Genomic DNA, 19,821 nt, shown 5'->3' on the forward strand with positions numbered 1-19,821 from the left:
AAAGATGGGGGATATCACATTGGGAAATCCATAAGTTACGATGTGTTTACTTTGACGCATATATTGCGGGGAACCCAAATGCTATTTTACGCAACGGGTTAAGAAATTATTTTGACTCAGTATATCCGAATATAAGACTTCGTGATTAAGAAAAAGCGGCTAACATGCAACATAAAGAAGCATGTTATGCTTACGGGTTAGTAATGTTCGCTTCTCACCAAAGTGAGAACAAGAACATCGGGCTACAACTATTAAACAAAACGTTCCCACAAGTGACGGAGTCGGTAATTGGGGTAAGAAATGAGGTTTTTAGGTTATTACGAGACTGTTGGTCATTACGTAAACCTCGTCCCTTTGACGACGTTACAACACGCTGTCTTATCAACGGCCATAATGGTTATGTTCCACAAGACCAAGGATGGGAAGTAGTCCTAGTAAAACCAGAATGCATGACTTGTTTCTGGACGTATGAATTACGTGTCTTTATTGCCTTTGCTGAACGACTTGTGTACTAGCTAGAATTATCTTCACAACTATCTTGTATCAAAGTTATTGTGTGCTATATTTCATGCTTTATGTAAAATAAGCGGTATTGTAAGTTTGTAAAATATTGTATAAAAGTTTGAACGCGAAATATTATTACAATCAGTTTTTCATATAGAATTGTAGTAGTTGAATTGTATATTAGCTACTAAGTATGAACTTAACGGGTAGGTACTACCCGAATTTAAACTTATAAAACGCTAATATGAAGAAAAAGCTTTTATAAATGAGTTCATATTATGCTACGAAATACTATTAACTACTCTTAATATTCTGTATGATTAACTTGTTCCATTTGACTATTTTGAAGGAAATGGCACCGACTACTCGACACACCGTGAATATGAATGAAGAGGAATTCCGTACTTTTCTAGCTTCAAACATAGCCGCAGTACAGGCTGCGCTACATACCAACAATAACCTTGGATCTGGCAGTACAGGAAATCGTGTAGGATGCACCTACAAAGAATTCACTGCCTGCAAACCTTTGGAATTTGATGGAACCGAAGGACCGATCAGATTGAAACAGTGGACCGAGAAGGTCGAATCGGTGTTTGCCATAAGTAAGTGTACTGAAGAGGACAAAGTGAAGTACGCTACGCATACCTTCACAGGTTCTGCGTTAACATGGTGGAATACCTATCTAGAGCAAGTGGGACAAGATGATGCGTACGCACTACCGTGGTCAACATTCAAGCACTTGATGAACGAGAAGTACCGTCCCAGAACCGAGGTCAATAAGCTCAAGACAGAACTTAGAGGGTTACGAACCCAAGGATTTGATATTACCACGTACGAAAGACGATTCACAGAATTGTGCCTATTGTGTCCGGGAGCATTCGAAGATGAGGAAGAGAAGATCGACGCGTTTGTGAAAGGATTACCGGAAAGAATCCAAGAAGATATAAGTTCACACGAGCCTGCCTCCATACAACAGGCATGTAGAATGGCTCACAAACTAGTGAACCAGATTGAAGAAAGAATTAAAGAACAGACTGCTGAAGAGGCCAATGTGAAGCAAGTCAAAAGAAAGTGGGAGGAAAACGGTGATAAGAATCACCAATACAACAACAACAGCAATTACAACAATAATCGTAACAATTATCCCAACAATCGCAACATCAATCGCAACTACAACAAACGGCCCAACAACAACAACAACAACAGCAACTACAACAATCATCCTAACAACAATAATAACCGCAACAACAACAACAATCAGAAGCAGCTATGCCAAAGGTGTGAAAAGTATCACTCGGGGTTCTGCACCAAATTTTGCAACAAGTGTAAAAGAAATGGTCATAGCGCGGTGAAGTGTGAGGTCTACGGACCAGGGGTTAATAGAACGAAAGGAACAAATGGTGTCGGAACGAGTAATGGCGGAGCAAGTAGTGTCGGAGTAAGTTATGCCAATGTAGTTTGTTATAAATGTGGAAAACCGGGCCACATTATTAGAAATTTCCCGAACCAGGAGAACACGAATGGACAAGGCCGCGGAAGAGTTTTCAATATTAATGCGGCAGAGGCACAGGAAGACCCGGAGCTTGTTACGGGTACGTTTCTTATTGACAATAAATCTGCTTACGTTTTATTTGATTCGGGTGCGGATAGAAGCTATATGAGTAGAGATTTTTGTGCTAAATTAAGTTGTCCATTGACGCCTTTGGATAGTAAATTTTTACTCGAATTAGCAAATGGTAAATTAATTTCAGCAGATAATATATGTCGGAATCGAGAAATTAAACTGGTTAGCGAAACATTTAAGATTGATTTGATACCAGTAGAGTTAGGGAGTTTTGATGTGATAATCGGTATGGACTGGTTGAAAGAAGTGAAAGCAGAGATCGTTTGTTACAAAAATGCAAATCGCATTATACGAGAAAAAGGAAAACCCTTAATGGTGTACGGAGAAAAGGGCAATACGAAGCTACATATTATTAGTAATTTGAAGGCACAAAAACTAATAAGAAAAGGTTGCTATGCTGTTCTAGCACACGTCGAGAAAGTACAAACTGAAGAAAAGAGCATCAATGATGTTCCTATTGCAAAAGAATTTCCCGATGTATTTCCGAAAGAATTACCGGGATTACCCCCACAGCGATCCGTTGAATTTCAAATAGATCTTGTACCAGGAGCTGCACCAATAGCTCGTGCTCCTTACAGACTCGCACCCAGCGAGATGAAAGAACTGCAAAGCCAATTACAAGAACTTTTAGAGCGTGGTTTCATTCGACCAAGCACATCACCGTGGGGAGCTCCTGTTTTGTTTGTCAAGAAGAAAGATGGTACATTCAGGTTGTGTATCGACTACCGAGAGTTGAACAAACTTACCATCAAGAACCGCTACATACTACCGAGAATCGACGACTTATTTGATCAACTACAAGGCTCGTCTATTTATTCAAAGATTGACTTACGTTCCGGGTATCATCAAATGCGGGTGAAAGAAGATGATATTCCAAAGACTGCTTTCAGAACACGTTACGGTCATTACGAGTTTATGGTCATGCCTTTTGGTTTAACTAATGCACCAGCTGTGTTCATGGACCTTATGAACCGAGTGTGTGGACCATACCTTGACAAGTTTGTCATTGTTTTCATTGATGACATACTTATTTACTCAAAGAATGACTAAGAACACGGTGAACATTTGAGAAAGGTGTTAGAAGTATTGAGGAAGGAAGAATTGTACGCTAAGTTTTCAAAGTGTGCATTTTGGTTGGAAGAAGTTCAATTCCTCGGTCACATAGTGAACAAAGAAGGTATTAAGGTAGATCCGGCAAAGATAGAAACTGTTGAAAAGTAGGAAACCCCGAAAACTCCGAAACACATACACCAGTTTTTAGGACTAGCTGGTTACTACAGAAGGTTCATCTAAGACTTTTCCAGAATAACAAAACCCTTGACTGCATTAACGCATAAAGGGAAGAAATTTGAATGGAATGATGAACAAGAGAAAGCGTTTCAGTTATTGAAGAAAAAGCTAACTGCGGCACCTATATTGTCATTGTCTGAAGGGAATGATGATTTTGTGATTTATTGTGAAGCATCAAAGCAAGGTCTCGGTTGTGTATTAATGCAACGAACGAAGGTGATTACTTATGCGTCTAGACAATTGAAGATTCACGAACAAAATTATACGACGCATGATTTGGAATTAGGCGCGGTTGTTTTTGCATTAAAGACTTGGAGGCACTACTTATATGGGGTCAAAAGTATTATATATACCGACCACAAAAGTCTTCAACACATATTTAATCAGAAACAACTGAATATGAGGCAGCGTAGGTGGATTGAATTATTGAATGATTATGACTTTGAGATTCGTTACCACCCGGGGAAGGCAAATGTGGTAGCCGATGCCTTGAGCAGGAAGGACAGAGAACCCATTCGAGTAAAATCTATGAATATAATGATTCATAATAACCTTACTACTCAAATAAAGGAGGCGCAACAAGGAGTTTTAAAAGAGGGAAATTTAAAGGATGAAATACCCAAAGGATCGGAGAAACATCTTAATATTCGGGAAGACGGAACCCGGTATAGGGCTGAAAGGATTTGGGTACCAAAATTTGGAGATATGAGAGAAATGGTACTTAGAGAAGCTCATAAAACCAGATACTCAATACATCCTGGAACGGGGAAGATGTACAAGGATCTCAGGAAATATTTTTGGTGGCCGGGTATGAAAGCCGATGTTGCTAAATACGTAGGAGAATGTTTGACGTGTTCTAAGGTCAAAGCTGAGCATCAGAAACCATCAGGTCTACTTCAACAACCCGAAATCCCGGAATGGAAATGGGAAAACATTACCATGGATTTCATCACTAAATTGCCAAGGACTGCAAGTGGTTTTGATACTATTTGGGTAATAGTTGATCGTCTCACCAAATCAGCACATTTCCTGCCAATAAGAGAAGATGACAAGATGGAGAAGTTAGCATGACTGTATTTGAAGGAAGTCGTCTCCAGACATGGAATACCAATCTCTATTATCTCTGATAGGGATGGCAGATTTATTTCAAGATTCTGGCAGACATTACAGCAAGCATTAGGAACTCGTCTAGACATGAGTACTGCCTATCATCCACAAACTGATGGGCAGAGCGAAAGGACGATACAAACGCTTGAAGACATGCTACGAGCATGTGTTATTGATTTCGGAAACAGTTGGGATCGACATCTACCATTAGCAGAATTTTCCTACAACAACAGCTACCATTCAAGCATTGAGATGGCGCCGTTTGAAGCACTTTATGGTAGAAAGTGCAGGTCTCCGATTTGTTGGAGTGAAGTGGGGGATAGACAGATTACAGGTCCGGAGATTATACAAGAAACTACCAAGAAGATCATCCAAATTCAACAACGGTTGAAAACCGCCCAAAGTCGACAAAGAGCTACGCTGACATTAAAAGAAAAGATATAGAATTTGAAATTGGAGAGATGGTCATGCTTAAAGTTGCACCTTGGAAAGGCGTTGTTCGATTTGGTAAACGAGGGAAATTAAATCCAAGGTATATTGGACCATTCAAGATTATTGATCGTGTCGGACCAGTAGCTTACCGACTTGAGTTACCTCAACAACTCGTGACTGTACATAACACTTTCCACGTCTCGAATTTGAAGAAATGTTTTGCTAAAGAAGATCTCACTATTCCGTTAGATGAAATCCAAATCAATGAAAAACTCCAATTCATCGAAGAACCCGTCGAAATAATGGATCGTGAGGTTAAAAGACTTAAGCAAAACAAGATACCAATTGTTAAGGTTCGATGGAATGCTCGTAGAGGACCCGAGTTCACCTGGGAGCGTGAAGATCAGATGAAGAAGAAATACCCGCATCTATTTTCAGAAGATTCGTCAACACCTTCAACAGCTTAAAATTTCGGGACGAAATTTATTTAACGGGTAGGTACTGTAGTGACCCAAACTTTTCCATGTTTATATATATTAATTGAGATTGATATTTACATGATTAAATGTTTCCAACATGTTAAGCAATCAAACTTGTTAAGACTTGATTAATTGAAATATGTTTCATATAGACAATTGACCACCCAAGTTGACCGGCGATTCACGAACGTTAAAACTTGTAAAAACGACATGACGATATATATATGGATATACATATGGTTAACATGAGATTATGATAAGTAAGTATCTCCATAAGTATATTAACAGTGAGTTATATACATATAAACAAGACTACTAACTTAAGGATTTCGAAACGAGACATATATGTAACGATTATCGTTGTAACGACATTTAAACGTATATATATCATATTAAGATATATTAATATATCATAATATCATGATAATATAATAATTTAACATCTCATTAGATATAATAAACAATGGGTTAACAACATTAATTGAGATCGTTAACTTAAAGGTTTCAAAACAACACTTACATGTAACGACTAACGATGACTTAATGACTCAGTTAAAATGTATATACATGTAGTGTATTTAGATGTATTAAAATACTTTTGGAAGACTTCAAGACATATATCAAAACACTCATACTTAACGAAAATGGTTACAGTTACTTTTCCATTCTTTTCTTTCATCAAGAATTCTAGTCGTATTCTTACCCGTATTATACACAGCTTCAAAACGTACTTACTATGATTATATACCAATAGGAACTAGCATGGGATTCCACTCTTGATTATGTCATGTATGACTAATCAATTTTAACTTCTACCATGAGCTAGTCAACTAACTAGAACTCCTTTTAACCCCACTCACCACTCACCAATTACCACTCATTATTCACTCCATTTCACTTCCAATTCTCTTTCTAATTCTCTCTCAACACACACACACACACACACTATTATGAACGTATTTTTCCAGTAGTTAATCATCATCTTTATCAAAAATCACTTCAAGAATCAAGCTATAATCATCATAGGAAGAACACTTCAAGAACACTTCAAAAATCCCTTCAAGTTTACTAATTTACTTCCAAGCTTTCTAATCCATTCCAAGTAATCATCTAAGATCAAGAAACCTTTGTTATATATATTAGGTTATCTTTCTTATTCAAGGTAATATTCATATTCAAACTTTGATTCAATTTCTATAACTATAAACTATCTTAATTCGAGTAAAAAATCTTACTTGAACTTGTTTTTGTGTCATGATCCTACTTCAAGAACTTTCAAGCCATCCAAGATCCTTTGAAGCTAGATCATTTCTTGTCACTTCCAGTAGGTTTACCTACTAAACTTGAGGTAGTAATGATGTTCATAACATCATTCGATTCATATATATAAAACTATCTTATTCGAAGGTTTGAACTCGTAATCACTAGAACAAAGTTTAGTTAATTCTAAACTTGTTCGCAAACAAAAGTTAATCCTTCTAACTTGAACTTTAAAATTAACTACACACATGTTCTATATCTATATGATATGCTAACTTAATGATTTAAAACCTGGAAACACGAAAAACACCGTAAAACCGGATTTACGCCGTCGTAGTAACACCGCGGGCTGTTTTGGGTTAGTTAATTAAAAACTATGATAAACTGTGATTTAAAAGTTGTTATTCTGAGAAAATGATTTTTATTATGAACATGAAACTATATCCAAAAATTATGGTTAAACTCAAAGTGGAAGTATGTTTTCTAAAATGGTCATCTAGACGTCGTTCTTTCGACTGAAATGACTACCTTTACAAAAACGACTTGTAACTTATTTTTCCGACTATAAACCTATACTTTTCTATTAAGATTCATAAAATAGAGTTCACTATGAAACCATAGCAATTTGATTCACTCAAAACGGATTTAAAATGAAGAAGTTATGGGTAAAACAAGATTGGATAATTTTTCTCATTTTAGCTACGTGAAAATTGGTAACAAATCTATTCCAACCATAACTTAATCAACTTGTATTGTATATTATGTAATCTTGAGATACCATAGACACGTATACAATGTTTCAACCTATCATGTCGACACATCTATATATATTTCGGAACAACCATAGACACTCTATATGTGAATGTTGGAGTTAGCTATACAGGGTTGAGGTTGATTCCAAAATATATATAGTTTGAGTTGTGATCAATACTGAGATACGTATACACTGGGTCGTGGATTGATTCAAGATAATATTTATCGATTTATTTCTGTACATCTAACTGTGGACAACTAGTTGTAGGTTACTAACGAGGACAGCTGACTTAATAAAATTAAAACATCAAAATATATTAAAAGTGTTGTAAATATATTTTAAACATACTTTGATATATATTTATATATTGTTATAGGTTCGTGAATCAACCAGTGGCCAAGTCTTACTTCCCGACGAAGTAAAAATCTGTGAAAGTGAGTTATAGTCCCACTTTTAAAATCTAATATTTTTGGGATGAGAATACATGCAGGTTTTATAAATGATTTACAAAATAGACACAAGTACGTGAAACTACATTCTATGGTTGAATTATCGAAATCGAATATGCCCCTTTTTATTAAGTTTGGTAATCTAAGAATTAGGGAACAGACACCTTAATTGACGCGAATCCTAAAGATAGATCTATTGGGCCTAACAAACCCCATCCAAAGTACCGGATGCTTTAGTACTTCAAAATTTATATCATATCCGAAGGGTGTCCCGGAATGATGGGGATATTCTTATATATATGCATCTTGTTAATGTCGGTTACCAGGTGTTCACCATATGAATGATTTTTTATCTCTATGTATGAGATGTATATTGAAATATGAAATCTTGTGGTCTATTGTTACGATTTGATATATATAGGTTAAACCTATAACTCACCAACATTTTTGTTGACGTTTAAAGCATGTTTATTCTCAGGTGAAATCTTGTGGTCTATTGTTACGATTTGTATGATATTGTGTAAAAACTGCATTCAAGAAACTGATTTCGATGTAACATATTTGTATTGTAAACCATTATGTAATGGTCGTGTGTAAACAGGATATTTTAGATTATTATTATTTGATAATCTACGTAAAGCTTTTTAAACCTTTATTTATGAAATAAAGGTTATGGTTTGTTTTAAAAATGAATGCAGTCTTTGAAAAACGTCTCATATAGAGGTCAAAACCTCCAACGAAATCAATTAATATGGAACGTTTTTAATCAATAGGAACGGGACATTTCACACTAGTCAGGGATACACTATTAGTATGTAAAAGTTAAATTATGAGTACTCACGTATCAATATTGAGATTCAATATTGCAGGAAAGGTACGTAGACGCAACGGAAATGATAAACACTATATTGACCTCACGAGCATACCCATGAACCATACTCAATCACCTCCATAGCTATAACCCATAATTTCCTTAATCCTATCCTACTCGAAAAACAATTTCGAAATCACTCGGACAGCACTCCGTCGTAATATTTTATGTATACTAATAATATCTTGAAATAATACGAAGTAAATAGATATATGTAAATTGATTGAGAGAGTTTAGAGAAAAATATTTTCAAGTTTTTATGAAATAATGAAACCTATTGAATTCTAATTATAATAGATTTTTGAATTATTAAAGTGAATTATTAAAGTATGAATTATTAAAGTGAATTATTAAAGTATGAATTATTAAAGTGAATTATTAAAGTATGAATTATTAAAGTGAATTATTAAAATTAAAGTAAAGTAAAAATAAAGTAAAGGTAAAGTTTAAGTATAGTAAAAGTATAAAACTATGTACGTATAATACGCGTATAAATATATAATATTAATTTAAATTGTTATATATATTTAATAAAATAAAATATAAATATCGTTATCTTTATCATACTAGTTAAGTAATGAGTTGTCAAAAGTGGTTCTAGATATTTATAAAAGTTATATACGTTTTAATAATAAAGTTCTTTTTAAACTGAAAACGTTTTTGTACGTTTAAAACTAAATAGATCAATCGAGTATTTATGAGATTCAATCTTCCACTATCCTTTGTCTAGTTCTCAATGATTGACAATTTGTTCTTATTTATAAATCACTTTACCATTTTCCGAATATTGTTAAAATGGAAAGATTTCTCAAATCAACGTGGGCCTTTCAACAGAGACTTGTAATCATAATTCAATAAATCTGATAATTCAATCTTTTGATCTTATCTTCTAATTCCATTGATAAATATTTTGAAACAGATACAATCATATAAAGTATTTAATCTAATATTTTGTTTACGTTTCAAGTTATAATATATATACACATATACATATATAATCATATTCGTTTAATGGTTCGTGAATCGTTGGAACTTGTTCCAGGTTGAATGAATGTATGAACATAGTTTAAAATTTTTGAAATTTAACTTAACAAATATTGCTTATCGTGTCGGAAACATATAAAGATTAAAGTTTAAATTTGGTTGGAAATTTCCGGGTTGTCACAGTACCTACCCGTTAAAGAAATTTCGTCCCGAAATTTGAGTGGAAAGGTCGTGAATGATAATAAGTATGTTTTCATGATGCATACGGGCTGAAAATTAGAGTTTTATTATCAGCAAATAATTTGGATAAACAATCCATTTATATGAAGAGTACGAATGAAGCTAACATTGAAGAGTGAAATGAGTAAGTGTAGATTCATCTTATCATTTAACGTAGATATGATTGATTCCTAGATTTCAAGGGATTTGAAGAAAATCTTCTTAATAAGATTTGACTCTCCGGTAATCAAGGGAATTAGGATCCGCTTTAAATACGATCGTCCATTTTAATTGTTCTGTCGGAGATTTTCTTATAAATTCACCTCCTTCGTTTCCTTACAACTCACACCTTCTATTGATGCATTTTATGCAAGTCCCTAGACATCTACCCACGTCCATTGCAGGTACAACAGTTTACAGGCCACCATGATTGCTCGTTATTATCCTATCCGTGTTTGTATGTGGTTACAGGAACTGCAGGAACGAGATTTAGATGTTTGACTATGTTAGACTTAGTCAGACGTACGAGTAAAGCCTCACTAGTACGGCTGACAGGCTCATACGCACGGTCGATGCTGAGCTAAGTCACAATTACAACCTAAATGAGAAGACACGAGTGAGTGATCACCCGTACGGCTGATGAAGCCAACTCGTACGTGTGATGAATGAATCGTATGTGTGAGTCAACAACAGGGGTATATAAAGTCTTATGTTCTTCATTTTAGGTTAAGCCTCTCATTTGTTACACACACTCAGATCTAGTGAGCTCCTCCGATTCTCTCTCAGTCCAAATCACCTAGGTGGTGAATAATAGCTCTAGGTGTTGATCTAATCACACTTGATTTAGTTGTGGTTTGACTAAATTAATAAAATAAAAAAACTTAACCTATTCACTAGAGGGTTTGATTCACTTATTCCGCCATTGTGTGAGTTAAATCTGTTGATTTCTAAGTTCCTAGTCATGTTTCATCACCTTCTATTCTTTCCCCCTCAACTCATATTTTAAAGTATTCATCAATATGCTCCATCCAATTCTGATTCTCGATATACTTCTAACTTTCATATCGGTCATTCTTCTTTTTCATCTACTGCCGGAAGAATCTATTTACTTCTACTATACTCTTGGGTTTATAGTATTTCTAGTTCTCCCGTGTCTTTATATTGCTATATGAATCGATATATATGGTTTATAATTTCTGGTTTGTCGTTGGGCTTTATATGTTACCTTATATTTCAAAGTCTCTGCTTCTGTCTTCTATAATCATTATCATTCACAGTTAATGCTCTCTTTTATTTGCTGCAATTTATACCCCAATTTCTATTTCGGAGTTTTGTCCTTTCGTTTCTTCTTCTTGCGATTAAGCACCGCTTGTAATGGTCCAGAATTCACAGATATGAATTTCAGAATGAACATTGTTAATGTTCTAGGAAGGAAATTGTGATGGCACGATCTTGACTTGTCAAATTACTAGAATACCTTGGAAAAGGCCGAATCATCAAGAAATATTTTCTTGATATTTTAGAGGTTAAATCGAATACAAGAGTCGTATAACATGGCACATGATGATGTTATGATCTGTGAATCATTACGTTCTATTTAGAAACTCAGCATGACTTACTGTAATATAATCACATTGATCAAGTGTCATTATATTATACTAATTCATGCTTCAGTTCCCAACACTACTTCAAAATATTCATATTTTAAACTTGAATGTTTCAGAATTTAGAAACTAAAATAGTTTCTTTTATGATGTAATACAGATAGCGCGAAGAGGTAAATGATTTCAAATAAGAAAAATTAAGAAAATATCTTCAGAAATATGGAGGATATTTATAATGAAAGATATGATGATATTTTAGAATTTCTAATATCAGAGGATGATGAAGAATATTGTCCGCAGGGGTTTAGAGTCAGGAGCAAGGTATTCGTTAATGACTTCAGCAGGTACTGAATCATTTGGATCCTTTGAAGCCATGTTCAGTCTTTGTAATTTGTCCACAGCCTCCTTCCTACTTTGCTCAATCCGTTTTCCAGTTCCAAAACTTCTCCTTTTCTGCGCTTTGCCAGCACACTTCATCATTATCATCCAGCTTTTACTGTTTAAAGTCGTTTATAGTTTTTGCTGCTTCATCAGCATTTTTTCCATTTTCGGAGAACCAATTCGTAGTTCGGAGTGTTTTTCAGAAACTTCACATTCAAATTAAGTCCAGAAGATAGACGTTATATATACACATATAACTGTTGGCGTAGACATGCTGCGAGATTTCAAAATACTGATTGCTAATTCCCAATGATTCGTATGGCAATTCTCATTACAAGATGTGAATGAGTAAATGATGGGGTTTCAATGAATAATTATAATGACTTTTTGGAGAGGCTAAAGTCAAAGGGTAATGAAGTTGTTGGTACATATGCTAATAATGTGGTGGAATGTAAAAGGTTCCCTGGTAACGATGGTGTATATCTCAAGGTTATGATAAGGTTAGTCTGACTGAAAAGTCGAAGTTGACTTGATGGAGCTGTGACCAAACTGGCTACTTTGAATAGGAGTCGCAAAGTTATTTTTGCTAATAAATGCCAAAGAATCTGACGCGGATACGTTGTTTAAACTTTTACTTTGGTTTCAAGAGTTTTACGGGTACATAACTGTGGGTAACATGTGGTTGGATCATCATCTCGATTGCTCATCATTCGAAGTGGCTTCAGAAATTTTCGAAGGGTTTGAACACAGATTGTAATCGTTAACATACATTTGATGTTCTAACACAGTTTTGAAGTCAAAATATAGCTTGTGAAAGATGTAAGGATCTAAGAGTGATGATTTTGGTCATATCTCAAGTTGAATTTTGAGATTTCAAAATCAGAATATGTAATTAAATTTTGAATGAGTATGGTTGTTTTGATTTCTATAAAAGAATGTATATTGTTGTGAAAGTAGGGAGTATAATGGATGATTTGCTTAATCAAATTCGAAGAATGTAACATATTAATTGTGAATTTATATATCTCTCAGGTATTACCTACCCGTTAAAAAAAATTTCACAATTAATATTTTGTACAAAAGAATTTTATTACAGTCTTTATGAAAATATATATATGTATATTTTCTTCAGATGTAACATAGATTTAATGAGTTAATGTTAAATTAAACTCATTTGATTTACGGTTGAAACTAGAATTGAATAATCCCTAAAGGCTTTAAAAAGTACATAACTTTCACGCAGTATTTCTTTAATGACATTGGAATTATGAATCAATACTTCATTATTTGTTGATGTATGATGTTCAGTTCGTGGAATTCTTGTGAATTTCGCAAAGTACGAATGATGTTATCTGAAAAATTTCGGGTACATCGATGATGAAAGTGTAAAATCAAATATATACTTGATTTATTATGAATTGGAATTTGTTGATTTGTGACAGAGACTGTAGTTAACGCTGGTTAAGTTGCGGCCGAAGGACGTACATTATTGCATATTTGTAATATGAATTAACCGAGTAGTTAAGATTCACACACAATAGCTTAGCACGGAAAGATTTATTTCAAAATATATATATATATATATATATATATATATATATATATATATATATATAATATACATATAATTTCTTCAGAGGGAATGAGTTAATTCTTCATAACTCGTTGATACAATATACACGTTATTGATTCGTAATGATGTCCACAGTGATTCTTGAATTGACGGAGGTTGTGATGTTATCGGTGTTGTTGATTCGGATGTTGACTGTACTGACGATGCTGGTAACGCTGACGGTACTGTTGATGCTGTTGGTGAAGCAAGTTTAGCTTGTTAATCACACACCATTTTTGTCAGGGTTTCTACTCTTCCTTCTATCATTTTGGTTCGCTTAACTGATTTATGGTTAGGGCTAGATTAGATAATCTCTAAGATTTTAGAGATTACATAATCACCGCGGAATGTTTCTCCAATGAAGTTATGAATTAATACTTCGTCAGTTATTGTTGTTGGTACTCCTTGGTATCTATGGTGCGTATGACGTTGATGCTCTTGGGACAGATTGTGAAGTTGAGGTTTACGACGAGGTTGTGGTTGGAGGTGGTAATGGTACTATTGGCGTTGATGATGGTGGTACTGGTTATGCTGCTGATACTGCTGCTGGTGTTTGTAATCTCTGCACCATATTCTCCAAAGCCACTACCCGAGCGCGAAGCTCGTTGACTTCTTCTATTACACCGGGGTTATTGTCGGTTCGGACGAGCGGATAAATAAAATCTAAAATTTGATGTAATATATAATCGTGACGAGATACTCTGGAAATGAGCGAGAACATGGTGTTTCGGACAGGTTCGCCGGTAAGTGCTTCAGGTTCTTCGTCAAGAGGGCAATGTGCTGGATGGAAGGGATCACCTTCTTCTTATCTCCAATGATTGAGGAGGCTACGAACCCATCCCCAATTCATCCAGAATAAGTGATGACTGATTGGTTGATCTATTTCGGTCACACTGCTTTCGGAGCTTGAATGGGATTCCATTTCGGAATCTGAGTGACTTGAACTGATGACGAATTCCATTTCGTACGATTGGATAAAGGATTTTTTTTCCGATATGAAATGATTTTGGCTAACGGATGGTATTCTAATTACATAGAATATATATATATATATATATATATATATATATATATATATATATATATATATATATATATATATATATATATATATATATATAGATCAAAAGATTTCGTAGATTACGGAGGACTTTGCGGGATATGTCAGGCAAAGTTTAAAGTAACAGATACGATAAGATATGATTTAGCAGATATGCTAAGATATGAATTTTTGTCTATACACTATTCATGCAATCAATGCAGCAAGACGTGTCTTAGACTAAAAATGATAAGCAGGTAATTTCCTGAGGATGATAAGTAGTTAATTTTCGACACAAAATGATAAGCAAAACTTTTGACATGCAGACACGGTCGAAGTCCAGACTCACTAATGCATCCTATCGACTTATCAGTTAGACACACTAATGCAGACCTGGTTCGCTAAGACCACCGCTCTGATACCAACTGAAAGGACCCGTTCATATACATTATAAACGATTCACAATAGTTGATTACATTGCGAGGTATTTGACCTCTATATGATACATTTTACAAACATTGCATTCGTTTTTAAAAGACAAACTTTCTTTACATCGAAAATTGACAGGCATGCATACCATTTCATAATATCCACTATCCAACTATAAATTGATTTAATAATAATCTTTGATGAACTCAATGACTCGAATGCAACGTTCTTCGAAATATGCTATGAAAGACTCCAAGTAATATCTTTAAAATGAGCAAATGCACAGCAGAAGATTTCTTTAACACCTGAGAATAAACATGCTTTAAAGTGTCAACCAAAAGGTTGGTGAGTTCATTAGTTTATCATAATCATTTATTTCCATCATTTTAATAGACCACAAGAATTTCATCTCCAGTTCTCATAAATATACGTCCCATGCATAGAGACAAAAATAATCATTCATATGGTGAACACCTGGTAACCGACATTAACTAGATACATATAAGAATATCCCCTATCATTCCGGGATCCTCCTTCGGACATGATATAAATTTTGAAGTACTAAAGCATCCGGTACTTTGGATGGGGTTTGTTAGGCCCAATAGATCTATCTTTAGAGTTCGCGTCAATTAGGGTGTCTGTTCCCTAATTCTCAGATTACCAGACTTTAATAAAAAGGGGCATATTCGATTTCGATAATTCAACCATAGAATGTAGTTTCAATTACTTGTGTCTATTTCGTCAAACATTTATAAAAGCGCATGTATTCTCAGTCCCAAAAATATAAAGGGTAAAAAGGCAAATGAAACTCACCATACTGTATTTCGTAGTAAAAATACATATAACGTCATTGAACAAGTGCAAGGTTGGCCTCGAATTCACGAACCTAAATTAATTATATATATTTATGTGTTGGTCAATATTTGTCTAACAAATTAGGTCAAGTCATAGTGTACCACAATCCTAATGCTCGAGACTAATATGCAAAAGTCAACAAAAGTAAATTTGACTCAAAATATTTTCCAAAAATCTATACATGATTAATATATAGTTTAAATATCGTCATTTTATATTTTTAAAAGATTTATTAGAGTAAATAATATAATTTATTTATTAATAAATAAATAAAATTTTATATTAAATTTATATAATAAAATATACTTTTATATATATTAAGTAATAAAATTTATAGGGTTCATTTAATATCATAAAGATAATATGATAGGTATTATTAAAGTAAGTTATTACACGTAGTAAAATATGTTTGCATCACATATTTATTTGATAAAATAATATCTATAATGATAGTAAGTAAAAGTTGTATTATTTTGTAATAATAATAATTATTATAAAAATATCAATATTTATAATTACTAAGATGACATTATGATAAAACGATAATTCTAATTATGATAACTTTAATATTTACGATAATTTTTAATATTATCTTTAAAATAATAATTCTATTTAAAATAATAATAATAATGATATTTTATAGTAACAATGACATTTCTATTAAAATGATAATTTTTGTTAAAATGATAGTTTTAATACTAACAATAATTTTAATAATAATAGTAATGATAAAAATAATAAGAACGATAATTTTATCTAAATTAATATCTTATAATATTTTAATTTCATCATGATACTCTTACTCATTATTTCCTAATCATTTCATTTAATAGCTTTTAATCGTCTTTTATATCGTGTTCATAATAATGATAATAATAGTAATCAAAATAATTAGGTGTTACAAATATTTGTTTTAATTATACTAATATTAATAATGATAGTTACTATAACATTATTAACGATAATACTAATAATTATCTTAATGATAATATAGTAATAATAATAATAATAATAACAATAACAATAACAATAACCATTTTTAAATAATGATATATATATTAATAATGATAATAATAATAATAATACTAATAAAAATAATAATAATAATTGGATAATAATAATAATACTAATTATAACTTTAACGATAATAACGATAGTAATAATAAAAAAAAACAATTTTTAATGATAAATCCCTTTTATTGATAAAGATAATAATATGATAATAATAAGATAAAACTAGAACGACGATAAAAATGATGATAATAATAATCATTTTTAATAAAAATATCGAAAATTCAATTGATTATAACTTCTAATCCGTTCATCAAAACCATTCGATATCTAAAGGAAAAGTTCTTAATTTTTCGCTAGCTTTCCAAGGACATGCATATCTTATACCTTAACTCAACCGCAAGTGTAACTAATTCAAGATTCAACATAACATGTCTAAGGGCAATATCAAAAGTACAAGCATGCATAATCTTAAATACTCGAGCACTAGTCAGGGATACACTATTAGTATGTAAAAGTTAAATTATGAGTACTCACGTATCAATATTGAGATTCAATATTGCAGGAAAGGTACGTAGATGCAACGGAAATGATAAACACTATATTGACCTCACGAGCATACCCATGAACCATACTCAATCACCTCCATAGCTATAACCCATAATTTCCTTAATCCTATCCTACTCGAAAAACAATTTCGAAATCACTCGGACAGCACTCCGTCGTAATATTTTATGTATACTAATAATATCTTGAAATAATAAGAAGTAAATAGATATATGTAAATCGATTGAGAGAGTTTAGAGAAAAATATTTTCAAGTTTTTATGAAATAATGAAACCTATTGAATTCTATTTATAATAAATTTTTGAATTATTAAAGTAAATTATTAAAGTATGAATTATTAAAGTGAATTATTAAAGTATTAATTATTAAAGTGAATTATTAAAGTATGAATTATTAAAGTGAATTATTAAAGTATGAATTATTAAAGTGAATTATTAAAGTTAAAGTAAAGTAAAAATAAAGTAAAGGTAAAGTTTAAGTATAGTAAAAGTATAAAACTATGTACGTATAATACGCGTATAAATATATATAATATTAATTTAAATCGTTATATATATTTAATAAAATAAAATATAAATATCGTTATCTTTATCATACTAGTTAAGTAATGAGTTGTCAAAAGTGGTTCTAGATATTTATAAAAGTTATATACGTTTTAATAATAAAGTTCTTTTTAAACTGAAAACGTTTTTGTACGTTTGAAACTAAATAGATCAATCGAGTCTTTATGAGATTCAATCTTCCACTATCCTTTGTCTAGTTCTCAATGATTGACAATTTGTTCTTATTTATAAATCACTTTACCATTTTCCGAATATTGTTAAAATGGAAAGATTTCTCAAATCAACGTGGGCCTTTCAACAGAGACTTGTAATCATAATTCAATAAATCTGATAATTCAATCATTTGATCTTATCTTCTAATTCCATTGATAAACATTTTGAAACAGATACAATCATATAAAGTATTTAATCTAATATTTTGTTTACGTTTCAAGTTATAATATATATACACATATACATATATAATCATATTCGTTTAATGGTTCGTGAATCGTTGGAACTTGTTCAAGGTTGAATGAATGTATGAACATAGTTTAAAATTTTTGAAATTTAACTTAACAAATATTGCTTATCGTGTCGGAAACATATAAAGATTAAAGTTTAAATTTGGTTGGAAATTTCCGGGTTGTCACAAGCAGCATCACCGGCACCAACAGTACCACCGATAACACAAGCCTCAACATCACACGCCTCAGTATCACGATCTATACTTCGAGTACGATCTTCGTTCTACATATCGTTCTACTTCATTTATCTTCGTTCGACATGGCTATTATGTAATCTCTAATGTTTTAGAGATTATATGTGACGACCCGGAAATTTCCGAGTAAATTTAAACTTAATTCTTATTTGATTTCGGCACGATAAGCAAAGTTGATTAAACCAAGTCTCAAAATGTTTGAACTATTTCTCATGAATGCATTTGACCTTGACTATTCTCGACGATTCACGAACAATTATCTATAAACAACTAAATATATATAATTATAAATGTAAGTATTAGAAGTTATAAAATGTTATTAACTCATTAAAACTAAATAAGAAAAATATTATGATAAGTTATTACTAAAATAAATCTATGTATAGATATAAATGATTTCTATAATAATTATTATCATATGCATATTGGAATATATATATAAAAGTTATAGATATAATATGTTGAAATTTATTACCTATCAAGTAATATATATATATATATATATATATATATATATATATATATATATATATATATATATATATATATATATATATATATATATATATATATATATATAATACTTATATATATATAATACAATTACATTTAATATACAAATACATTTTATATAATGTATTTAAATCAAAATACATAAATAATAATATTCAACATATGTTATATGTGGTACTATTATAAAATATATATATATTTAAAATTTAGTATGAATAAGTTGATATATATAAATTGATATATTGTTATTATTATTAATATTATTACTATTATTAATATTATTAGTATAATTAGTATTATTGTTATTAACAATATTATTACTATAAATTTATGGTAATTGTTATCATTATTATTAGTAATATTAATATTACTATTATATTATTATAAATTTATATTATTATTATGTATAATATTAAGTGTATTATTATCATTAATAATGTTGTTGTTATTATGGTTAATGTCATTATTATCATTATTATCATTAACAATTACTAATGATATTAGTAATATTTTTATAAACCTTATTATTAACAAATATCATTATTCTTGTTATTTATATAATTAAATATTATTA

This window comes from Rutidosis leptorrhynchoides, chromosome 3 (assembly GCF_046630445.1).
Source record: "Rutidosis leptorrhynchoides isolate AG116_Rl617_1_P2 chromosome 3, CSIRO_AGI_Rlap_v1, whole genome shotgun sequence".
Lineage (NCBI taxonomy): Eukaryota > Viridiplantae > Streptophyta > Magnoliopsida > Asterales > Asteraceae > Rutidosis > Rutidosis leptorrhynchoides.